Below are 27,500 nucleotides of genomic sequence, written 5' to 3'. Positions count from 1 at the left end.
CACCATCTTCATCCATTCTCTCCATATGATCGAGCCATCTCAAAACGCTAGTTCTATCTATATGCCACATAAAGGCTTTCCCTTTTCAGATAACGTCAGTTCCGAGGACATCATTTTAAAACATTTTTCACCCAAAACATTTACGTAACTTGTTTTGGATTGGAAAACCGAAAACAGTGTAACGCATTTATCTAATGTGCAGTTTTGCAAGCGGTTTGTGTTATTTCCCGAGTGGCTTGCCACTATAAACCGCAGGTTTATATAAAACTAATGACTTTCCAATATCAGGAAACGAATATCCGGATTGCTAAACTTTACTTTGTACAAAAAACAAAATTTCTACACTTATCGAAAGTTTTAAATCTCACATTCTTTTCGAAATATATCCCACCCATGCTTTCACAAACAAAAATTTTGAATATTCAAGACTCCTTCGGTTTCTTTATAATATCTGGGAACAAATATCTGGAGCGCTAAAGGTTTATTACGTAAGAAAACAAAACAATGTACAAAAAACTTTTCCTCAGCTTAACGAAAGTTTTAAATCCTAAAGTCTTTTCGAAATACTGTCTACCGAAGTTTTCACAAACATAAAATTTTGAATATTCAAGACTCCTTGGGTTTCTTTATTGAAAATACATAAAAAGATATCTCGTTTGGCTTCTTCTTCTTCTTCTTCTTCTTCTTCTTCTTCTTCTTCTTCTTCTTCTTCTTCTTCTTCTTCTTCTTCTTCTTCTTCTCGTCTATATCCTGTTCGTGCATAAAAATATCCCGACCTTGTTTTAGGGCACCAACAGTGCCAAAGGGTTAACAATTTTACATTTCTTTTTCTGAACATGACACACCATTTAGACGCCACATGGTTTTTTTGGAAATAGTGTCAAAACGAAAGTCAAACAATTCTTTTGTCCTTAGTTCATCCTCCAACTTCATTTAAAACAAGTTTTTTTATTTTTATTTGTATATTTGGCAAGGTCGTTAATCCCAAGTAAATATAATAGACGTACATATGACGTATTTTATAACCCTTTATACATACTAGCATCCTAGATACTACATACTAATTAGAGATAAGGTAACGCAAACTTGTCTCAAACAAATCTATATAAATGATAATAATAATAATAATAATAATAATAATAATAATAATAATAATAATAATAATAATAATAATAATAACATACCAGCTATTTGTCCTTAGGAAACTTGATGTACCAGCTACATGCTGATGAAAAGGAGATAAGACTCTATACGAATTAAATGCCGTGGAAACAGCTATAACTTTCAACGCTACTGCCCTCAGAGAAGGTCTCCAATAACAACAACAATAATAATAATAATAATAATAATAATAATAATAATAATAATAATAATAATACATTATCAACACCATCAGTTAGACGACTCCATTAAAAAATAAATCCATTAATACATAGCTTGAGTATTCTATTCCAGCCGTTGTTTGAAATTAAGTACTAGATTACATTCTTCCGTTATGTAATAACTAAGATTGTGAAGAATAATTAGGACGCTTTAATTAGCATAAATACGCAAAGGTTTCCTGTGTCTTAGTTCATTATTCAACCTCAATAGAATATGGTTTACTTATGTATATCTAACTTTATTTCCTCAGTGTAAAAATAAAAGCTCTTGAATCTACACTATAATGAGAAAGTTAAGTATACCTTAGTTCAACCAGACTACTGAGCTAATTTACAACTTTCCTAGGGCTGGCCCGAAGGATCAGATTTTATTTTACGTGGCTAAGAATCAATTGGTTACCTAGAAACGGGACCTACAGCTTATTGTGGAATCCAAACCACATTATAACGAGAAATGAATTTCTATCACCAGAATAAATTCCTCTAATTTTTCATTGGCCGGTCGGAGAATCGAACGCGGGCCCAGCGGAGTGCTCAGAGAACGATACCAACCCGTCCAATGAGGAACTACTACAATGAGAAATTAATTGTCTCCTAATCAGTGAGTTTTACAAATATCAGTTTCATAACATTCCCTCTTGCAATTTACACAAAACACTAGTAACAGTAGTATACTACAGTAAATGATTTACTAACTGCCTAACAATAATTCTACATAAGCAGTTTCAAGTACAACAAATCAATTTTTTTTATCTAGTTACAATCCATGGTAACAAATAGTCAACTATGAGAGGATTTCTACCAATCAATGAGCTAGAAATAATACCTTATTAATATATAAGCCAAGTGTCATTAATTGTTTCACTTATTTACTCTATAAATCCCGACAAACACAAGTAAAAACCTAATTTCTTTGATAATGACATAGTATGGAGCAATTACGATATACTGGATGGACCTTTGATTAAATTATGTGTATGATCAAGTACAAGTATATTCCTATCAAGGTGACATAAATTATGTAACATTTCACAAGGAATTTAAAAGCCAGGCCATTCAAAAAATTTCATGGAAACCGCTGGTACTGATTAGTGAAGAATCTTTAGTTATGTAAGGTTTAATTTTGAGCATAGTCTTTAATCTCTCTCTCTCTCTCTCTCTCTCTCTCTCTCTCTCTCTCTCTCTCTCTCTCTCTCTCTCTCTCTCTCTCTCTCTCTCAAACAAATACTTTACCCTGCTTGCATTCAAACCAGGTCACAGTAGTTTACTACGTGCCAAGACTCACATTGAAAAGGTGAAGAATATGCGGTAACAAGAAACAATATTGTCACAATTGATTGATTGAACTGACTGATTGATAGAATTACGTAAGCTGGCGTCATCGCCGCCGAAACCATCGACCAATGACGCCAGCTACTTTTGGTTTTAGATATTACTTCTCGTGAAAGAATGTGAGAGGGAGGAAGAGAGTAATCACTTTTGAATACTGAGAGAGAGAGAGAGAGAGAGAGAGAGAGAGAGAGAGAGAGAGAGAGAGAGAGAGAGAGATTTAACAATGCAACGACGAAAACCTTTCTTTAAACAAAACCTGTTAAATATTAACATATCCTACAGTAATGCAAAGAATTTGGCATCCTGTTATTTAAGGAAAAGGGGAACCGAGAAAAATAGAAAGGTATTTTTCAATTACCTCTTGTTACTCATCCGCATCGATAAAATATAGTCTCTCTCTCTCTCTCTCTCTCTCTCTCTCTCTCTCTCTCTCTCTCTCAATACAAGGTAATGTAATGAGTCTTTTGGTGCATAAATTGTAATTGGCATCTCTCTCTCTCTCTCTCTCTCTCTCTCTCTCTCTCTCTCTCTCTCTCTCTCTCTCTCTCTCTCGCAAAGACGCGAGCGCTCGAGCGATGCGAGACTTAACATCTCTCTCAGGGAATTATAACAATTCCTGTGCATTAATTAGTACCCCGCTTCCTCTCGTAATAACAACAGAAAATAAGCATCACATTCTCAGCGCATAAATTAGCATTTCTCTCTCTCTCTCTCTCTCTCTCTGGTAAAAGCTCTCTAACTCTCTCCAGTAAACGAATCTCTTTCTGTCTGTCTCTCTGCCTCTCTCTCTCACTCTCTCTCTCTCTCGCTAGTAAACAACATTTTCTCACTTTCTCTGGCCATTAAACAAATCCCTCTCTCTCTCTCTCTCTCTCTCTCTCTAATAAACAAACACGGTCAAACGAAAGTTCTACATTGTCAGCGCATACCTTTGCCACCTCTTTCTCTCTCAATCTCATTCTCGAACTGCCCCAACACAGCGAAAGTGTCATCTTCCCCACCCCCTCCCCAGGGACAGGACACACAAAAACACCAGGGTATTCTCTCCCCTCAGCCCCCAGGGCCCTTTCACGCCTGGCTACTTACGTAACGCCTCTGTACATTAAAGGTGATAAATATGGAAAATTCCCACCTAGGCCCGTCGTAATAGTTGGCTAAATGGCCCAGAGAGAATTATCTAATCTATTATAGCCGTTGGTGCAGATTTTCTAAAGATGGGGGTAATAATGGTTCCATCTGATGGGGCTATTTTCATGCTAAATCCCCCAAGGCTTCGAAAATGTGGCATAATTCTCTTTGTTTTCTTTTTTTTTTTTTTGTTTTTTTTTTTAATCCATGAGGGCGGGGATTTGTCTGTCTCTCACAAAAGCCGACAACATCCTCTAAATATAATAAAAATGAATATCTAAGGATGACTAAACGTGATGTATACAAACTCTTACCAAATTCATATAATTCATCTCTTCTGGAATGTATATAACCTGTAATCAAATTCATATAATTCACCTAATTCGTTCAATACTGTGTAATAGCTCTGCAAACGTTTCAAGGAACCAATAAAATGCAAACATTAAAGACTGAAGCTATCTTAAATTTTTTTAAATCTAAGTAAAAATACAGGTATATCATTTTATTCACGTGCCTTAGGTGATACGCGTACACAAACATTTTGCATTTACCCCTATTTTACACCTTTGGGAGCAATTTCCCTCCTAACTAACTTTCTTGAATACCTTTCTTATTAATTATCTTAACACTTATCAGACAATTCAGATGGCAAATACACCTCTTCTTATCTCCCACCAAAATCATGTGAAACCTTGTATGCTGCCTTTGAAATTAATATTATTCTTATAGATTTTATTATGCTCAAAGTACATCACTGTTTTGACACTGTCAGGTGAATTGCGAAACATCACCGTTTTTCCTAAACTCTCTCTCTCTCTCTCTCTCTCTCTCTCTCTCTCTCTCTCTCTCTCTCTCTCTCTCTCTTTTTGATGGTGACCGCAAAGAAATGTATAGGGTAAGCCCTGTTCACTGATGAATGTGTGTGTGTGTGTGTGTGTGTGTGTGTGTAGATAGATAGATAGATAGATAGCCCTCATAATACATACATTTTTTTGCACTTATAAGATGTTAGATTTAACAACTCCCTAACAAGTACATCGAGCTTCATAAATTTAAGGAAACTAATGTAAAATTTTAGAATTGGTGTAGTGTTACGTCCTGAAATATTCAGATACAAAATATCTCTCTCTCTCGCTCTTTTGATGGTGACCGCAAAGAAATGTATAGGGTAAGCCCTGTGCACTGATGAATTTTAAAGCACTGAGAGAGAGAGAGAGAGAGAGAGAGAGAGAGAGAGAGAGAGAGAGAGAGAGAGAGAGAGAGAGAGAGATATTTTGTATCTGAATATTTCAGGACGTAACACTATACCAATTGTAAAATTTTACATTATTTTCCTTAAATTTATGAAGCTCGATGTACTTGTTAGGGAGTTGTTAAATCTAACATCTTATAAGTGCAAAAAAATGTATGTATTATGAGGGCTATCTATCTATCTATCACACACACACACATATATATATATATATATATATATATATATATATATATATATATATATATATATATATATATATATATATATATATATATATATATATATATATATATATATATATATATATATATATATATATATATATATATATATATATATATATATATATATATATATATATATATATATATATATACAAACGATTTATAAAACTCACATTATATCATTTATAAGTTCTGTATCAACCAAATTATAAAGCTCAAACTATTTATTTCTGAGGTGAGGCATATCAGATTTTTAAGTAATGTATCTATCACACTATAAAGCTTAAAGTCTTTAATTCTGAGTTGCGGCATATATCAAATTACAAGCCACTAAGAATCATCTCACAAAGACAAATATTTCTGATTTTGAAGTGCCGCTAATACTTACATATTGCAAAGCGCTAAGTTAAGCTCTAAGGTATTGATATGTGAAGCACTATATTTACTGAATCACAGAGCGTAAAATAATTACTTTTGAGACACTTACACTTTACTTTGTTGTGGTAAGTATCAGAAATTTACTTAGTGTGAATATCGATTTCCAAAGATCAACGCTATTTGTTTTGAGGCACTGTGCCTAACAAATTGCAAAAAAAAGCAAACCTATGATTCCAGGAACAACTGTAGTCTTGACGCATGTCTGATATACAGATGGCTGGGAGGGAGGGGGAGGGGGAGTGGGAGGGGGAGGTTGAGGAGGGAAGCGCACGTCACCCAGTTATTTATATCACACGTGAAAACAAGTAACAAATAACAACTGGTGTTCTGAAAACAGATGTTTTCACATGAACAAACACTTGAAGACCCAATCACATGACTACAGCATCCGACGAGGAATCTTCCTGCGTCGAGTATTAACTGGAAAACACTTTTATATCCAAGTGATTTATCGGAATATTGAACAGAGAGAGAGAGAGAGAGAGAGAGAGAGAGAGAGATCTCTTTACTAGCTACATGAAGAGAGAATCTGCTTACGAGAGAGAGAGAGAGAGAGAGAGAGAGAGAGAGTTTCTTTACTAGCTACATGAAGAGAATCTAGTTTTTTAATCTCCTACAAATAAATGAAAGTATGCACCGAAATACAGTAACTCGGGGTGTAATATTTCATCCCAATGAACTACATAAAAGACTACAGGTGCTGTACCTCGACAAACGGAATATTACTCATAAGTGAGGCTCAAGGTTTGTATAAAATGTTTACCTTTTTTTGTACATTGCAATAAACAACAGGAATAAATTAAAAATTCTATACAATATTAGCAGCCATTGTACTGAATAATGCTCTACAGAAAACTGTACTTAAAACAACCTTACAGAGATTTCAGCGAACGATACATGAAAACAACAATTACGCGAGCTTAAAACCTCGTCAAAATTATTCATCCCCTACCTGTATCTCCGCTTTATAAATTAACAAGTGACTTTAAACAGACAACCACCAGGTCCCATTCCTGTATTAATCATTTACAAAGTCTCTAAAAGTGTTTAAAGGTTTAAAGGATTATGATAACAGACTTGGGATCGTTACGGAATTCATCAAATGACGACGTGATTGAAGTCTGCAGTAAATTGCCTGCAACTGGAGTGGTGTGTGTGTGTGTGTGTGTGTGTGTGTGTGTGTGAGAGAGAGAGAGAGAGAGAGAGAGAGAGAGAGAGAGAGAGAGAGAGAGAGAGAGGTACTAACAACACATTTCACAGAAATCATCTGCTGAACTACTGCCTCAAAGATAGGTTTCAGTCTCCTTTCCATCATAATTTCTCTGTGGCAAAAAACTTTCTTTTTTCTCACCCACATGCGGAAGGTCTAGGCATTCTAAATTTTAATTTACGCCGTACATCAGAGTACATTCACCTCCAACAGAGATTGGTAATGAACAGTGGTTTAGGCGCTAATGAGACTGAACACTCTATTCAAAATCTAACATTTTTAATGATAATTCTACAACTATCAAAATTCCAACATTTTTATGATAATTCTGAAAACTACCTACAACGAAAGAAAACGCTTCTATGAAGAAAATGCCGATCTTAAAAATGCACTTAAGTCATTAAAAATCCAAAAGAAAATTTATGATACTTCTACAAACTACCTTTAACAAAGGAAAACGTATTTATGAAGCAGATACAGATCTTAAGACTAAACAAAGATATGAGCCCATCTAGCTTGTCAATACAGAATTTGAAACGCCACATTAACACAATATTAACATCTAACACAACGCCAATATTGTGTTAAATTCTGGCATATTTCTAATAAATGACATTGTATAAAGTGGTTACCAAATAATTTCACTAATAAACAAAACTGCTTGCGCTGCAAAATTCAGTATGGCAAAATTCCATTTCAAAAACCCAGATTTAAGATTCATACAGAAAGGACCTCTACGCTTCCTACGTCTTTCTGAGCAGGTAACTGAGAAGATAACCAATAATTAACCTAGAAAGCCTGAAAACATGAGTACGTAATATACGGAACAAAGAAATTACCTCAGATATATTCGTCACTAGTAACAATGATTGTGCAAAAATGAAATTAATTCACTTCACGCTGAAGGGAAACACGATTCGCCTTGGTGAGAAGATAAAATTTTCTGCAAACTAATGATGACTCTTCGTAGTTATTGTTAGCTGTAAACGTAAACTCGGGTCAGTGTCAGTTGCAAGGGAAAGTAATTCAAAATATCCTACGAGTGAGAAGTTCATGAGTAATGAGATAGAGAGACTAGTTGCAGAAAGAGAAGTCATGTAATACCAAGAACGAAGGAACTGAAGATATTATTATTATTATTATTATTATTATTATTATTATTATTATTATTATTATTATTATTATTATTATTCAGAACACGAGCCCTATTCATATGGAATAAGCCCACAGGGACACTGGCTTGAAATTCAAGCTTCCAACGAAAATGGTGTTCATTGGAACGAAGTAACAGAAGGTAATAGGAACTACAGAAAGAAGAGATCAGTTATTAAAAAAATTAAAAGTTAATAAATGAATAGAAAAAATTTAAATCAATTACTAAAAAACAAGAATTGTTTTAGGGTAATAATGGATGCATCTTTCCTTGAACTTTAGAAGTTCTCACTGCACAACGTCCTCGGGGAGAAGCGTGAGTGACGAGATAATAAATGGTGTGTATGGAGAGAAATGGAGTGGATAAAAAGCACAGAACAACATAAAATTCTAAGAGGACACTTTAAAGCATGGCTATGCATGAAGAAAAACCAATCAGACCACAAGATACAAAAAATGCGTCATTACCCAATACCACAGAAAAGAAAACAATCTTCTTGTACACACAGTGACATTTTAATCACTCTTAGCTTCTAAGCTAATTACACTAACCCTTAATAAAAATTATTTTTCTTGCCGCAGTCTCCAAAAAAGGAACTAAGATGTCACTGCAAGGAGTTAAGAGCAAAGTTCTAAAATTACATTTAAAAACTAAAACGAGAAAAACTTTAAAACTGAAACTAGAAAAGAGTCACAGCATGAATCACTTGTACATTAAATAACTAACCGCTGAACGGTAATTATGATGTTTTTCACGAACTGGGTCAGAATGTTAATATAATCATGAAAATTCTTTCGTGTACTTCAAAATCACTTAACCTCAATCATGTTATGTACAAAACACGAAGTAGAATTCATCAGAGTCCTTGTGTTATAATCATTACAGCACGTATGCATTGTTTGTTTGTTTGCCTCCTTGCTTGCTAGTTTTCTTTTTTTATTTGCTTGTCTTTGTTTCTGTCTCTCTTTCTTCCTTTCTTTAAACCTTCGGCTGAAAACCCTTGTGGACAGAGTCAACAGACTATGATAAACCCAAGAGGGCTCTAAAGGGAAATCAGCCTGCAGAGAGAGAGAGAGAGAGAGAGAGAGAGAGAGAGAGAGAGAGAGAGAGAGAGAGAGAAACAAGTTACAAGAAAGGGCGATAAATAAATAAATACCAGGGATCAGAAAATAAAACCGATTAACCTGCTTGTGTGTATACCAACTCTAACGGTACCATGAAAACCTCAGGAACAAAAAATAACTCATATGTGATTAAATTAGCAAGATTTAGGAAAAGGTGATATTAAATAAATATGAGCGAATAGAAAAGAAAAGCGGCACGCCTGCTTGTGTTTATATCAGCTCTAAAGGTAACATTAAAACATCAGGAACAAAAAATGATATATATGATAAGATTAGCAAGATTTAGACAGAGCTTCGAATTGCACGCAAAACTCTAAGGGTAACATTAAAACCTCGGAAATAAATAAAGAAATATTTGATCAAAGTAACAAAATTTAGATAAAACTCTGCAGACAAACAAACAGAAATAAACAAATGCTTGAATAACTGAGAAGAAGACCCCAGTGCCTCAAGCAAAAGCATTCACGAAAGCATTTGATTGTTTTATGCAATAGTGAGCCATCTGGTGGCGCATAATCTAAGCTTAGAAGCGTTCATTGCGCAATGCAACCCTAATAATACGATCCAATATCAATTCTGAGATGAAAGGACTTTCTGAAGCAATTCCCCCATGATGGACAACATCAAAAGGAGAGAGATAAACGCAAATTACTTACGTTACATAGTCTGCTTAACCAGAAGACGAATACGGTTCCTGGCAATAATAATAATAATAATAATAATAATAATAATAATAATAATAATAATAATAATAATAATAATACCACCAAACAACACCTTGTTTAACCTAAACACGAATAGATTTCCAGGCAATAATAATAATAATAATAATAATAATAATAATAATAATAATAATAATAAGAAGAAGAAGAAGAAGAAGAAGAAGAAGAAGAAGAAGAAGAGGAAGAAGCGTCTTCATTTACAATATCGTTATCAGGAGGAGGAGGAGGAGGAGAAGGGAGGCGTGGAAGGGAAAGGAGGAGGGAAAGGGGAGGGAGGCGGGGAAGGAAGAGAGGAGGAGGAGGGGGAAAGGGGAGGAGGAGGAGGGGAGGGGGGAGGAAAGGGAAGAGTGGGCCGAAAAGTACGTGAAAGTCAAGTGACAGTAGCGGTACTGTTTAGGTATGACCTCACACACCACCAGATTGAGGTTATCGGGCCAATTGCTTACTCCGTCCTCGCATAAGTAATAACCCAGTTAATATATAAATAAATTAATCACCGCCGATATCTTCACGTTGCCTTCGTGTACTACATGCTATCAAAAGTACAAATTATTGAATATTCTATCACAACGCGAAGGTCAGTTGGCTAGGTAACGTATTGCTTTCTCTCTCTCTCTCTCTCTCTCTCTCTCTCTCTCTATATATATATATATATATATATATATATATATATATATATATATATATATATATATATATATATATATATGTATATACTGTATATATACATATATACTGTATATATATATATATATATATATATATATATATATATATATATATATATATATATATATATATATATATATATATATATATATATATAGAGAGAGAGAGAGAGAGAGAGAGAGAGAGAGAGAGAGAGAGAGAGAGAGAGAGAGAGAGAGGCATTAAGGAATATTTTTACATATCAAAAACCTGAAATGAAAGTAATTTGAAACCATTTGTTAAATACCAACACACGCCTGCAAAAAAGTAAAGAAAAAATTCTAAACAACTTTCAGTCAGTAATCGATGACGCCTTATAGGAACATTCCCTAGAAAGCAAACACTATTCACTGTCTCATTCACAACTGTTTATCTGCAAAATCACAGGAATGTCACGGAATGCAATTCAAAACAACAGCGAGATCCTTACCTTCTTTACAAAGTTTTAAAATAACTTTCACACCAGGTCGAGGAAAAGTCTCCCCAACGCGTCCTCGTTCCAAAAATACTGTTCCCATACCTATTTTGTTTTTTTTTGTTTTTTTTGGCCGGCTTTGTCTGTCCACCGCACTTTTTTCTGTCCGCCCCCAGATCTTAAAAACTACTGAGGCTAGAGGACTGCAATTTGGTTCGTTGATCATTCACCCTCCAAACATCAAACATACCAAATTGCAGCCCTATAGCCTCAGTAGTTTTTATTTCATTATGGTTAAAGGTGGCCATAACGGTGCGTCTGGCAACGATAAAGGACAGGCCACCACCAGGCGGTTGTTAAAGTTTCATGGGCCGTGGCTCATACAGCATTATACCGAGACCACCGAAAGATAGATCTATTTTCGGTGGCCTTGATTATACGCTGTAGCCGCTGTAAAGAAAACTCGATTGCGCCGAAGGCACTTCGGCGCATTTTTTACTTGTTTTTATTTAAAATCAGCTGACATACCAGCAACGGGGAATACTATTCCTCTACCTGTATTTTTTTGGTAATTAAGCTTACCTGGCCTACCAGCAACGGAAAATATTCTTCTACCTGTCTGTTTGTTTAAATCAAAATCACCTGACCTACCACTAGCGGGGAATACTAAGCCTATACCTGTCTCGATTTTCAGTTAAATTTACCTGACAGACAGTAACGGAAAATATTATTCTTCTACCTGTCATTTATTATATTAAACTCACCTGGTCTACCAGCAACGAAAAATATTATTCCTATACCTGTCTTTTTTTTTTCTAATTAAAATCACCTGACCTACCAGCAACTGGAAATCAAAATCACCTGGCATACCAGCAACGAAAAATACTGTCTTTTTTTTTCTAATCAAAATCACTTGACTTACCAGCAACGGGAAATACTGTTCTTCTGCATGTCTTTTTTTTTTTATTATAATCACCTGGCCTACCAGCAACGGAGAATATTATTCCTCTACCTGTTTTCTTTTCTAATTAAAATCACCTGACCTACGTAAACTAAACGGTTCTCCTATGAAGCGACATCACATAAAAACAATTTTTTCATGATTGTCACTCGTAAGTCCTATTGTTTCTTAAATAAGTCACATCAATAATTATCTGTGGTGCATCACTAGATTGTGATCGGAAATAATGAGTAAAAAGCCACAATGATGTAAATGAGAGCCTGTATTTTTCCAAAATACAAAAAGGATAAAACAGGGGAGCTTTCGACCGTTTGCACAACGGTCCTCTTCAGCCAACTGAATAAAAATACTTGTTTATCTTAGAAGACAAATTGAAAAGAATTTTTGTGTCAGGCCAGGAAAACATCGAACAATCTTTCGGCGTGAATATAGCAGTTATGTAATGGCTGTTTCCCCGTATTTGTGAGCCAACCGTTGCGATCTTCTTAACGGCTGTCGCTCGATCGTACGGTGCTCATTCCTAGTGACTACTGTAGGTGATTCATGGGTGGTGAACGACTTTCAGCATCGGTGCCTCCTGTTGTTTCTGCGACAACTGCCACTTCGATGAGGGAGACACAGTATCAGGGGCCTCGAGAAACTGCTTGAAATTTAAATTATGGAATGACACGCTAGCCTGTCTGTATGTCTGTCCTCCTGCGTAAAGGATTTATTTCCAACTAATGTGTTGTAAATATTTATCAAAGCCCCCTCCTCAGGTAAACCTGGTATTCAGGAAAGGGAGATATCGAGGATATCGACAACTTGTGAAGAAATGAACGCAGTTATTCAAGACTAGGAATCAAGTCAAGTTCTTATACAGCTGTTTACAAGAACAAGTAATTTCAAAGTCTTTTGGCCAGATTAGGTGAAGCTCTTTTCTCAGGTGAACCCTTCCCTGAATACCAAAAATCGTTCCTAGCTCAGCGTATTCTTCGTGCTAAGTCGGGGGTCCAGACAGCATTCTTTCTCCTACGCGAGGCCCAGCGGGATTTGAGAGGTGTTCTTCAATCAGCAACGTTTGAAGGTGCCGTGCGTCGAGCCGGTGAGGTTGCGCATTTCAGGGGCACTCAACATTTTCATAACCTTCAGTTAAAACTTGACAGACTGTGCCAGTCTTCTTGTTGGGCAAAAGTAGGTGAGACTGATCAGGTCTTTAACCTTTCATCTTCCCGATTGGATAGCACTCATTTAGAGGTACTAAATTTAGGTTTGGATTTTAATTTAGGTCCTGAAAAGATTTTCTTATGAAAAGCCTAGACTCTTTCAATAATTTTAAGTATCATAACCCACAAGAAAAACTTGATATTTTGAAGGGGTCGATTCTTGCCTCCGAATTAAGTAAAAGCAATTTTTACATTCCTTTGAGACACAAGAAAGCCTTGGAGGATTTACCTAAGAATAATATCAAAATAATGAAGGCAGACAAGGAGGCTCCATTGTCGTCATGGATAAAATTGATTATAATATTAAAGCATTAAGGTTGCTAAATGATAGTAATAATTGCATTAGATTGAAAAAAAAGTTAAATATATCTTGGTTTAACCAGACCACTGAGCTGATTAACAGCTCTCCTAGGGCTGGCCCGAAGGATTATTTTTATTTTACGTGGCTAGGAACCAACTGGTTACCTAGCAACCAGACCTACAGCTTTTTGTGGAATCCGAACCACATTATGTCGAGAGATGAATTTCTATCACCAGAAATAAATTCCTCTAATTCTTCATTGGCCGGTCGGAGAGTCGAACGCTGGGCCAACACGGTGCTAGCCGAGAGCTCTACCCATCCCTCCTATGAAGACCTTATATATTAGGTTGAATAAAGCGCCTTCTATCAATGCAGTACGAAATTCATTCAACAAAAAAGTTAGAGATATCGCAACTCTTATTTCCAATGAAGAGTTACGTAAAGTCATACTCAGCAGGATATTGGGCAAAACACCTAACCTTCCTTACTTCTACGGGATCCATAAGTACATAAAACTGGATTTCCCTTACGACCCATTGTAGCTACGTGTGGTGTCCCCCAATCCATGTTAGCTGAATGGCTTGCCAAGCAACTTGCCCCTTTGGTAGGCACGATATCCTCCGCGCATATCAGACACAGAGATGATTTCACTCAGAGATTAAGGGCGTTGGATGGCTTTTCGGAGAAATGTATAGTCTGGATGTCATCTTTATTTACCAATGTCCCTCTTGGTTATGTGCTTGTAAAATTACGTGATAAGTTTGATGATGACCCAAGTTTATGACCACTCCCTACTGAAGTATTTCTTGACCTCATTAAACTGTGCGTAGAGTCCACTGTTTTCACTTTCAATGGTGATGAGTATGAACAAAGATGTGGATTAGCAATGGGACAACCGCCCCCCCCCTCCCGAGGCTCTCACCTGTTTTGGCTAATATCTGCATGAAGTTCTTGGAGGAGACTATTCTGAGTTCTTGCCCGCCTCGGTTTAAACCAATATTTTGGGTTCGCTATGTGGATGATATATTCATTCTTTTCATTCATGATGACGATTTATTCAATGAACCAGTATAATTTGTTAACAGCCAGACACAACAAATCAAGTTCACATATGAAAAAATCAGAGTGCAAACTGCCTTTTTTGGATGTCCTAGTTTTTCAAAATCCAAATACAAAGAAGTTTGAATTCTCGTTCATTTTATTCCTATCATAGAATTCAGATAAAGAAAAATATCACTGTTACCATGGCTGTCAGGGCTTTTAAAGTTTGTGACCCACAATATTTAGATGATGAAATTGTCCATATTCGAAATACTTTTAGTAAGTTGAGTTACCCTGCCCATTTTATTGAAGATGCTTTGTCTAAGGCTAAGAACAAGTTTTACAACCCTTCATTTAAGCAGATTGATCACAGCAAGAGATTCATAACGCTTCCATATCATGAGAAATTAAAATCAACAGCCCACTTCATCAATAGTACAAGTAATGTTAAAATGACTAATAATTCATAACAAATTTTGATAATTTCTAACCCAGTTTTGTTCTCTTAAAAGGTTCTAGAAAGGAAGTACGTATTCACTGGTCCCAAAACCTTGTCAGAGATCTTGGCCATGAGGGCTGGCAAAAGAAAAATTCAACTTCGGCTGGAGCAGTTTTTACCCTTTGGGCGTTGGCATGGCTTGCCCACTGGGACCATTGCCCACTGGAACCACCGTATATTGACGTGTTTAGCAGTCGGTGGGTAAAACATTAATGTGGGTGATATTTTCTTAGTAGTCTGTGGGCAAAAATATTACTGGCTGATATTTTCTTAGCAGTCAGTGCTTAAAACATTATTATAGCAGATATTTTCTTAGCAGTCTGTGAGCAAAAATATTACTGCAGATATTTTCTTAGCAGTCAGTGCATACAACATTATTATGGCAGATATTTTCTTAGCTGTCAGTAAGTAAAATATTACTGTGGTAGATTTTTCTGAGCAGTCAGTAAGCAAAACATTACTGCATCAAATACTTTCTTAGCAGTCAGTAAACCATTTCTATGACATATTTTCTTAGCAGTCAGTAGGTAAAATATTACTATGGCAGATATTTTCTTTGCAATCAGTAAGTAAACCATTACTGCGGGAGATATCTACTTGGCATTCAGGAAGTGAAAACATTACAATGGATGATATTTTCTTAACAGTAAATGAACAAAAATATTACTGGCAGATATTTTTTTAGTAGCAATAAAACATTTCTATGACAGGTATTTTTTTAGCAGTCAGGTATTTTCTTAGCAGTCAGTATGTAAAAACACTGATATGGCAGGTATTCTATTAGCAGTCAGTTTGTTAAATAATATGCTGTGGCAGATATTTTCTTAGCAGTCAGTAAAACATTACTATGACAGATATTATTTTAGAAGTGAGCAAAAATATTACTGTGGAAGATATTTTCTTAGCAGTCAGTAAATAAAATATTACTTTGGAATATATTTTTCTAGCAGTCAGCAAGCAAAAACACTACTTTTGCAGATATTTTCTTAGCAGTCAATAAGTAAAATTTTACTATGGCAGATACTGTTTTAGCAATCATTAAGTGAAATATCAAGGTAGCAGACATTTTCTTAGCACTCAGTAAGTATAAAATTAATGTGGATGATATTTTCACAATTATGAATGTTACTATCATCACCATAACAATGGGAGGTACCTAACAGAGATTTCCAGTTACTGAAATGAATAGCGAGATAAATTTGGCACCTCATCTGAGTAAATGAAACCTATACTAGATCAGTCTTGAAATATTGTAAATATAAACAACATTAAGGTTCCACTGACCTATTATATCTGTTTTGCACTAATAAAACTCAAGCGCGCTAAGAATGAACGGGGGGGGGGGGGATGAAGGGCTCGTCATCAAGTGGAAAGACGACGAAATGAGAAAGACTTCGCTGCCGAGACCTAAGTAGAAGAATCAAGAGCCTCGCCCTTCACCCTCACGCAACTGCAAGTGATTCTCTCTGTTCGCGTCTTTGAAGACTTGCGTCAGTTTGCAATGGCCTTTTTTGTTTGTGTTCTTGCTGCAACAGTTAATATGAGATATTCGTGTTTTTGAAAACCTGCGTCAGTTTGCAATAATCTTTTTTTATATAATTCTTGCTGCAACAGTTAATATGGGATGTATGTTCGTAATTCTGAAAACTTGCGTCAGTTAATATGGGATGTCTACTCTATCTAAAAGGATCAAGTTCTGTTCTGATGAAAGATGGCTGTGGTGAACAGAGGGTTCTGTGAGACAGTTCTTTTAGCCTTTATTTTCTTAAGTGGTTCTAAGACAGCTCTAGGGCAGTTCTTGATTTTATATTACCTTTGGAGGTAAGTTGTTAATGATCCGTTTGTCTCTGGGATAATTCACTAGTAGGTCTTTTTTACCACTAGTGTATATACACATATATATTTACATATACAATCATATATATATAAATACACACACACGCGTATAAATGTGTGTGCGCGCGCCTGTGTGTGTGTGTGTGTGTGTGTGTAGGGGTATTCATTATTTTCAGACGTTTTAAACAAAGAAAGGCATATTAATAAACCTTACAAAATGCTTATTTAAAAAAATTATAGAACATGCCATCATCCCATTTAACCCGTATAATGTTATTTAAGTAAAATAGTTATTCCCCAAGATAATTAATTATGAAATATTTTGAATGAACCAGTCCTGTTTTTACAATAATCGTTGCTAATGTTTTTTAGTCTAATACTGAACCGTTTCCATCATTAAATATGCCTTTGGAGTTTTTTTTCCCAGTATTTAGCAGGTTCTGTGAAGAGATGTATTTAGCCACATTCAGCCAAATTAAACTATGGTTATTTTCATGTTATATTAACAGTAACAATTTTTATAATATATAGAAGATTTTGTATTGCGTCAAAATCATCTAATCTCAAACTACGTATCTTTACGTATAGTTTAGCTAATTTAACGATAACAAAACATTGTCTCCTTTTCAGGCTGCGTTTATTGTTGTCATCATTGGATTTTTATCAGCAACTGTGGTTCTAGTTTTGGAGCAAATCACCTGCACTTCGTAACCTCGTGACGTCACACCTCAGGACAAATATCACACAGGTTCTGGGAATTGTACTGAACTGAACTGGAATTTCAAATTACTTAGTACTTATAGAGAGAATATACTTGCCAATATATTCGATGTAATACCTGTCACGTACGAATACATTGGCGAGTTTATTCTAAGGCCTGAGCTAATACTCATAAAGTGAAAATATATTGGCCAGTTTATACTGAAACCTGAGCTAATACTTGTAAACTGAAAATATGTTAGTCAATTTACACTAATCCCCTAGCGGATACTTATAAAGTAAATATATATTAGCTAATTTATACTTACGATTGAGCTAATACTTAGAAAGTGAAAATATATTGATCAATTAATACTTAAAATGTGAACTAATACTTATAAAGCAAACAAAATTTGCCAATTTATACTTGAGACTGACCTAATAATTATAAAGTAAAAGTATATGGACCAATTTATACTTAAGACTGAGCTAATATTTATAAATTAAAGATATATTGGTCAATTTACATTAAACTCTGGGCTAATACTAATAAAGAGAAAATGTATTTGTCAATTTGCACTTGAAACTGAGTTAATACTTATAAATTTAAAATATATTAACTAAATTATACTGAAACATGAGCTAATACTTATAAAATGGAAATGTATTGGCCAATTTATACTTAAAACTGAGCTAATAAATATAAAGTGATAATATATTGATCGCTTTACACAAAACCTGAGCTAATACTTATAAAGTGAAAATATACATTAGCGGCTTCATGCTAATACCAGAGCTAATAGCCTACTTATAAAATGAGATTATATTCGCCAATTTAAAACCTGTATAAATTAGGGACGCACAGATTACTTCCTTTAATTGATAAATTTGAGATGACGAGACTTTTATTTAAAGAAAATAAAAAAAAGTATTGTTACTGAAATAGTAATAATTATTTCTAAAAATTTTCAACCTCGAAGGTCACTAGTGTCGACAGTACTCCTGCCACTAATAAAGTCCAGCAGGAACTGAAGAGGCAAAATTATCAAATTAATATTCTTGTACGGAAGCATTTTATCGATAATGAATCTGCATTCTAATTGGCTTTCTTATTTATGACCTAAACCTTGTGTCTGTTGTCAGCTGTTTTGTAATAAAAAAAAATATATATATATACATGTGTGTGCGTGTGAGATTGGCTGAATTCTTCAGATAGGGTCTTCAGATAGCTCTTCTGGGGACTGCATATATAATTCCCCTCTTCTGATATATATATATATATATATATATATATATATATATATATATATATATATATATATATATATATATATATATATATATATATATGATTAGAAAGATTAGAAAGGGGTGAAGAACTATTGCAAGTATCACCAAACACTGGACATGACCAACTCTCCAGGGAATCAGAAAGAATTCCTGAAGACTGAAGCAGATCCGGTGCAGCCCAAAATGGCTCCGGAATCCAGACACATCAATTATTGTGACCGGGGATCAGCAAGAATTCCCGAAGACAGGATCGGCTCCGGCGGAGACTGGAATGACTCCAGAATCCCATTAGAATCCAGACACGTTACGGGTGTCCGTTTTGAAAACTAATGATAAGGCAAAGAGAGTGGAATCTGCAGCGAGACAACGAACACTGGAGCGAGAATCTGAAATGGTTTGGAAGCTCTACAAGATAAACGCAGTCACCTGAATGGTGCCTAAAGAAGATTCTGCTTTTTGATGAAAACTGGTGGTTTACTTGCAGAAGAAAGATGCCAGGATATCTATGATGTTGGGAACAGGAATGAGCAGAGTTTTGTGACGGAAATCAATCCTGGATATGGCTGTGGAAGCATCTCTGCGCGATGGAGAGACTACAGCGGCTGGTGGGACTGGCGGCAAGTGCCCGAAGACTCGATTGTTGTGCATCCCCTCACCTGCCACGTGATACCCTCGGGAATGGGGTATCAATGCCCAATCACATATGCGTGGAAGGCAACCACTGGCGTGGCGTAAAAACCCGTAAGTTTCATGCCTACTTCATATGTGAACTGGGTTATGCATTGCATATTGGATCCCATTCTTGCATATACTGCAGTGGCAACCTCTGGCGTGGCGTAAAAACCCGTAAGTTTCATGTCTTTTATATATGCAAAATATGGGTTATGCAATGCATATTGGATCAAATTCTTACATATACTCCAGTGGCAACCTCTGGCGTGGCGTAAAAACCCGTAAGTTCAATGCCTTTTATATATGCAAAATGTTTGATCCCAGTGTGGCAGGGGCACTAAGACAATCGAAGGGCACCGTCAGAAGTCGCTGTGTTTAGACATCGTGTGATTTGGAGATTGGAAGCTTCCTGTCCATAGCGAAGGATGATTGGATTGCGGATTTTATCAAGGAATCAGACGTTTCCAACAGCGAGCAGAATGATCTGGAGGCGTTACAAGATGTAAGGTCAGAAGGCTAAGGATTTCATTTACCTTGGCTAGCTGATGGAGCTGAGAATGGGGAAGGGTCCACCCCTGGTAAAAATAAACCCCCATTCGATGACGCTCTGTTAGCAATGATGCCCCAGGGGTGAGATCACCTATGATCGTCAAAGGCCCCATATATATATATATATATATATATATATATATATATATATATATATATATATATATATATATATATATATATATATATATATATATATGTGTGTGTGTGTGTGTGTGTGTGTGTGTGTGTATTATATTGGCTGATTTATATTTAAGATTGAGCTAGTACTGAGAAAGTGAAAATATATTGGTCAAACTAATATTTATAAACAGAAAATATATTAGTCAATGCACATTAAAACCTAAGCTAATACTTATAAAAGTAAAAATACATGTGCCAATTTATACCAAAGAATGTGCTAATACTTATAAAGTACAAATATATTGATCAATTTACATTAAACTCTAAGCTAATACTAATAAGGAGAATATATGTTGGTCAATTTGCGCTTGAAACTGAGTTAATACTTATAAATTGAAAATATATTGACCAAATTATACTGAAATATGAGGTAATACTTATAAAATAGAAATGTATTGCCCAATTTATTCTTAAAACTAAGCTAATAACTATAAAGTGATAATATATTGATCGATTTACACTAAAATCTGAGCTAATACTTTTAAATATATTACCCACTTTATGCTAAAACCAGAGTTAATAGCCTGCTTATAAAATGCAACTGCATTCGTCAATTTAAAACCAGTGTAAATTAGAGACGCACAGATTACTTCCTTTAATTGATAAAGTTGAGTTGACAAGACTTACAAATAAAAAAAATATATAAGTATTGTTATTGAAATAATAATAATACGTATTTCTAAAACTTTTCTATGTCAAAGGTCACTAGTGTCAACAGTACTCCTGCCACTAACAAAGCCCAGCAGGAACGGAGGAGGCAAAATATCAAATTAAAGTAGCTTTCACATAAGAATAAGAAATTTCAATCAAATTCAAATTCAATAAGAATAATAGCCACAGAATTGGTAGTGTTAGTAACAAAAAGAGAGACATAGGAGTATATTCTATTAAATGCAAGCTCTGTAATTTATTTTATTTTGGGGAGAAAGGTAGGGGGAAGGACATTAGATTGCAAGAACACAAAAAAACGGTTAGGGACTTCGCTCAAAACAGCGCTATTGTTAAAAATTGTTGGGAGAATAATCACGTCATGGATTGGGAGGGAGCTAAAACGGTATATAGAAGTAGTCAAGTAGGCCATGTAAGAGTAATGGAGGGGACTTAGATAAATATTTGTAACACATCAGATGGAAATAAATTCTTTACGCAGGAGGACAGACATACAGACAGGCTAGTCTGTCATTCCATAAATTTAAATTTCATGCAGTTTCTCGAGGCCCCTGATACTGTGTCTCCCATCTCTCCCCGCACAGGTTGTCGAAGTGGCAGTTGTCGCAGAAATAACAGGAGGCACCGATGCTGAAAGTCGTTCACCACCCATGAATCACCTACAGTAGTCACTAGGAATGAGCACCGTACGATCGAGCGACAGCCGTTAAGAAGATCGCAACGGTTGGCTCACAAATACGGGGAAACAGCCATTACATAACTGCTATATTCACGCCGAAAGATTGTTCGATGTTTTCCTGGACTGTCACAAAAATTCTTTTCAATTTATCTTCTAAGATAAACAAGTATTTTCATTCAGGCTCTCATTTACATTATTGTGGCTTTTTACTCACATCAATAATTCATTTTATACTTTTTCCTCAACATCAATATTTCTTACCAGATGGTCATGTTCGCCGGATGTTGCCATCTCTTGTTCCTTCATAGTTTGTATTTCTCAAAATATGAATAAGATCATTCATGTCAATCGTACATCACTTTTTTTCACTCAAACAAAAACAAAACAAAAAAAATTAATTCCTACAACCTTTGGAAGTATTTTGTATCTTAATCATCTATTCTAAATAATACAGTCTTCGTAACTCCTATCACACAAAAATCTCGTAAAAAATGTCTTGATAAAAAGGAAAATTAATAATTGGCAGAACATGATAAAATACCCAACTTCATGATTTCCCGGAACAGAAATACTTCTAGGTTGCAATGTTTTAGCAAACGATATTTTTACTACGAAATTTTGGCAAACAATATCTTTACTACGATATTTTCAAACTTAAGATGAACAAGTAAAGGGGGTATCATGTTTGATATCCTTTCAAAAAAACATTTTAGTATGAAAGATAAACACCCTGCAATTTATAGCCTTAGAAATATACATTACGTTGTACTCCAAATTATTAATTATTATTCATGACCAGAACAAGCTATAAAGGCCTGTTAAGTATAAACTATAAAGGCCTTTTATGAATATGAATATAACTCCCCCCCCCCTTTAAGTAAAAAAAAAATGACTACAGGATACAGAACATCGAAGAGATTACAAAAATAAAAGTTGAGGAGATGAAGGAAAAACAGTCAATATATCTAACAGGTTCTGAGACAGAAATGTTGAACCAAGGACCCATGGCATCGTAAGAGTTGCATTACAGGCGTTCGGCAGTTACTTAAGAGTATCAACCTCTTGAATAATTCCAAAAGCACAAGCATGAAAGGTCAAAGGAGAAATGAAATTCTCTACTGAAAGAAGACCACTTAGGTATCTCCCGGAGGTTTCATTCAATCACAAAGGGAATTACTATTCCAAGATTGTTCTTTTTAAAAGAGATCATACAAAGGAAATTACTAATCCAAGATTGTTTTTTTTTTAAACAGAGACCCATGAAGTGCTCGAAATCCCCACAGAACAATATTCCGAATATACTTGATGCATTTGACACTGTCGTCATCATTTCTACAGATTAGGGCACCTAACTAACACTGATAAGTTTTCTGATGGCATTACAAAAAAGCGATTTCCTAAACAGCTACATAACTATACTTTGGACTTGAAGGGAACGCCAAGTATCTTCAAATGCCCACTATCATCATCATCAGCATCATCATCTCTTCTGATTAGGGAACCGAACTAGTAATATTGAGTTTTCTGATAGTATAACATAAAATACTTTTTGATCTCGGAGAAAACTTTAAGTATCATCAAACACCCACATTTAACACTATCACCATCATCAGCATCATCAAAAGCTGCAACAATACAGTTTGTATCATGACATACTCACTGTAATCACGTACAGTGAAACATGAAAGAGGACGCTGGTACGATATCGGGAAATTAATAAGCTTTAAGTTTCTCCCAGAATTCAGCCTCTTACCCAGACACAATACACCAGATTTTTTTTACCTCTTCCAGACTCCTAAACTTCTCTTAAAGCTGGCAGGTACCTCTTCTAGACCTCTAAACTTCTCTTAAAGTTGGCAGGTACTTCATCTCGTGTTTGGAGAGAATGTAAGTAACTGCAACAAAAGTCTCATGCCCTGCACAGTGAGAAATTACGTAATCTGACCAAAAACAGGCTGCATTCAATGAAGGCAAACTCCGTGTTCTGGAACCATAACAAGAATACAGTATCTTTTTCTCAAGGCCAACAATGAAGTAACACAAAATCTCTAGAGCAAATCACTGTAGAACACCGACATGGAAGCTTTATTGGAACTGGAATTAGAATTTGACTATAAAGCTGGAATATCAAATTTAGGTCAAAGGCTAAGCGATAGGACTTGTGAAATCATTCACACTGAAAATAATGTTGCAACGACGTTAGGAGAGGGTTATGGAAAGTAAGATAAAAGAAAGAGAATTTGAACAGAGGTACAGTAAAAGGACTGAAGGCGGTTGTTGCTAGGGGCCGAAAGGAGGCTTCAAAGAACCTTAAGTAATGCCTACAGTGCACCGTGAGGGCACTGATGGTACTAAACCCCTACGGGAATGAAAGTTTTATGAGACACATTAAAACACCACCAAGAAGAAATCCACGCTGCTAGATAATTAAGAACTGAATAGGATCAAGCGAGTGGCCTTCATAGTTGCCACTCATTATGAAAAATTGTTAAATAGTAAAATGAATAAATTTTGGCTCTTTTTCGCCAGAACTCAGTTTGCTAAGAGTTTTATCTTGGCTACATCTAAAAGTTGGAATAGTTTACCTAGTGCAGTTGTGGGAACCTCAGACCTCCAAATGTTTAAGCGAGAAGCAAATTCATTACTGCTCTCTGCTACTGCTGCTGACGTCTCCTGAATCTCAGGTGCATCGGTTTTATTTTCAGTTCCTTCATATTTATTTATTAATCACCTGTTCCTGCAGGCTGATTTCCCTCTGGAGCCCTCTTGGGTTTATCATAGTACGCTGACTCTGTAGAGTTTTCAGCTGAAGACTTAAAGAAATTAAAAAACTGCCTATGATCTTTTCAATGTCCACAGAAGAAAAAACAAATGTGATGGACGTGACTCAAGAAGACAGGTATAGATATTTAACATCAACTTGAGACTATTTAGCCTCATGGGACCTAAGCAACACCTGCGTTTCTTTCTTATATGATTTTCATATATTTCACGAAGTCATTTTCCTCATACTGGCATTCAAATTATCATTACGACTTTTCTAGGCTAGTAAACTATCCGGTCCAAGGAAACTTTCAGCTTAGTTAATCAGTGTAAGCTGTACTCCTTGACCCGTCGAAATGAAGAGATCACTTCTGCAGATTTCTTTAGTTTTTATGATGATTTCGATTTCAGTTTCTTGATGGGTAAGGGTCAGAATTAATTCGAAACGTCTTCAGACCTATATTACATCTCTGCAGCTTAATATATTCTGTAGTTCTACCTTGAAAGGGAACCCTCTCTCATGAACGCATGAGGAAAAATGAACTAAATGGGGGTAACGTGAGACGCAAAATTAGATGAGTTGAAGCTGAGCAACAACAACAAAAATTCTTTGACAGTCAAAACACCAGGAAGAAAAAATGCCTTATTTATCAAGGCAACCAACAACAAGCGAAACCGAGCCAAATAAAGAGATTACTCAAAAGATCTCCACTTTGACCTACAAAATGACGTCCCCTGATGTAACTCCGGTTTGAACCGACACACATCCATTGCAGAAACCAATAAGCAAGACTCCTACTTTCTCAGATGTTGAAATCAAGTCCGCATGACCAGGAATAAAATCAACTCCTAAAACATTCAAGACCTGAAACATCGGGACGTGACCCACCAGTCATTGATGACCTATTAAGGCCGCTCAAAAATTGGGTGTCTGTATATTTATGAGAATACAAAATCATACTTCTAGTTTTGCATATAAAGATGAAGCTGGTTCAGTACGTTACTATGTAGTCCTACCTAAACTTTAAACAGTCCTATTATTTTACGCATCTGTATAAAACGTCACTCTGACTGAAATCATTACAATCCCAATTCATTTATCCTCACGAACAAACAGCAAGTCACTGTTACGTGTCATGGCATTTTTACTGCGAATGTGAAACTATCAAGCTGATATAAATTAATATTCATCATCCAATTCGTTCACGATAACAATAACTGTTAAAAAATCCTTTCACCTGCACAGTTCCTGGTATATTCGTTTTTGTAAATTATTTCATTCACATAACACGATAAATTCAGTTTATGTCAGTGTCCAAACAGTCTGGGCTAGTTTCTTTTCAAGCTCAATACTTTGAACCCCAATACATCGGAGAGAGAGAGAGAGAGAGAGAGAGAGAGAGAGAGAGAGAGAGAGAGAGAGAGAGAGAGAGAGAGAGAGAGAAACTGTAAAAAACATTATCGTATAACCAGCTACATTTATGGAAAGAATAAACACTATTAAACTAGATATCGTGGCTATCCACACAATCTCTCTCTCTCTCTCTCTCTCTCTCTCTCTCTCTCTCTCTCTCTCTCTCTCTCTCTCCTCTCTCTCCCCAAAAGTACATCAAACAGTCAGTCAGCTTTCGATGACATTATTAACTGACGCAGCATTATAAGAAACGAACAAATCTAGACGATGTTTCCTGACGGCAGGTGAACTAAGTTGATATTTGAAAAAAAACTTGTTAAAATACTTTACTTTCACCGATCACAATTAATTATTGGTCTGTCGTTGACTGATAAAAATATAAATAGTCTGGAACGGCTCTTGTTTTGAGAAATTTCAAAGACAACCTAACGGTAATTTGCTCATAGCTTTTGGGCACAAAATTCTACATTAATTGCGGTTTGAGTATTTTTCATTATATTTCTGAAAAATTCTAACGTTTGTAATTCGTTTTTTCGTTAGGTCTTCATTTTTTTTCCTGCGAATCTTTAAAATTACCGAAATATTGCTTTTAGCGTCTGCGTGTACAATATTCTAGTTTCAATTTGCATAAAATTCATGATATTTCCAAAAATTATAAAATTTTTATTGACTTGCATGTATTTTGCAATAATTCTTACAAATTAAACGTTTATAATTAGTTTTCCATTCCGTCTACATATTTCTACAATAAACCTTTAAAATTACAGAAATATTACAGGCCTCTTACACTCCTCTGATTAAGATGCCGTCAAATATACTACAAAAATATATTAGCAACGATTCTGAGCTTTAGCAAAACAACAATAACTAACTTTAATAAATTAACAAATACAATAAACAGCTTACCTTTGACTATTACCTTCAAAAGTACCTACAAGAAAATATTAACAACGATGCTGAACATTTTACAAAACAAGAAGAAGTAAATTAATAAATAAACAAATAAAATAAATAGCTTACCTTTGATTATTACAGATCAACCAGAAACAAAATCAGTAAACAAACAAATGGAAAAAATATCTTACCTTTGACTGCTACAAATCAACCAGAAATAAAATTAGTAAATAAACAAACATAATAAAAATCTTATCCTTGACCGTTACAAAACAATCAGAAATAAAATTAGCAAACAAACAAATAAAATAAATATCTTACCTCTGACTGTTATAAATCAACTAGAAACAAACTTAGTAAATAAACAAATAAAATAGACATCAAACTTTCGCTAAGAACCAAGAAACAAAATTAATATATAAACAAATAAAACAAACAGCTTACCTTTGACTGTTACAAATCCACCAGAAACAAAATTTATAAATAAACAAATAAAATAAATATCTTACCTTAGACCCTTACTAAACAAAAAATAAAATTAACAAATAATCAAATCAAATAAACATCTGACCTTTGACTGTTACCAATCAACCAAAATCAAAATTAATAAATAAAAAAAAAATCTCACCTTTGACTGTTACACTCATCCAGAAACAAAACTGGTAAATAAACAAATAAAAAAAAATCTTACCTTAGTCTGTTACAAAACAGCAAGAAATAAAATTAATAAATAAAAAAATAGAAAATAAAAAAC

The 27,500-nt window shown here is 35.1% G+C and overlaps 1 long non-coding RNA gene across 1 annotated transcript in view; it reads right to left on the bottom strand.

The window, feature by feature from the left end:
• LOC136845273 (uncharacterized) overlaps positions 1 to 27,500 on the bottom strand; it is a 1,150,073-nt gene that overhangs the window by 528,379 nt on the left and 594,194 nt on the right. The gene's annotated exons all lie outside the window — the stretch shown is intronic.

This window comes from Macrobrachium rosenbergii, chromosome 13 (genome assembly GCF_040412425.1).
Source record: "Macrobrachium rosenbergii isolate ZJJX-2024 chromosome 13, ASM4041242v1, whole genome shotgun sequence".
NCBI classification, from domain to species: domain Eukaryota; kingdom Metazoa; phylum Arthropoda; class Malacostraca; order Decapoda; family Palaemonidae; genus Macrobrachium; species Macrobrachium rosenbergii.
The sequence above is the reverse complement of the archived record's forward strand: the minus strand, read 5'-3'. Positions and strand labels throughout refer to the sequence as shown.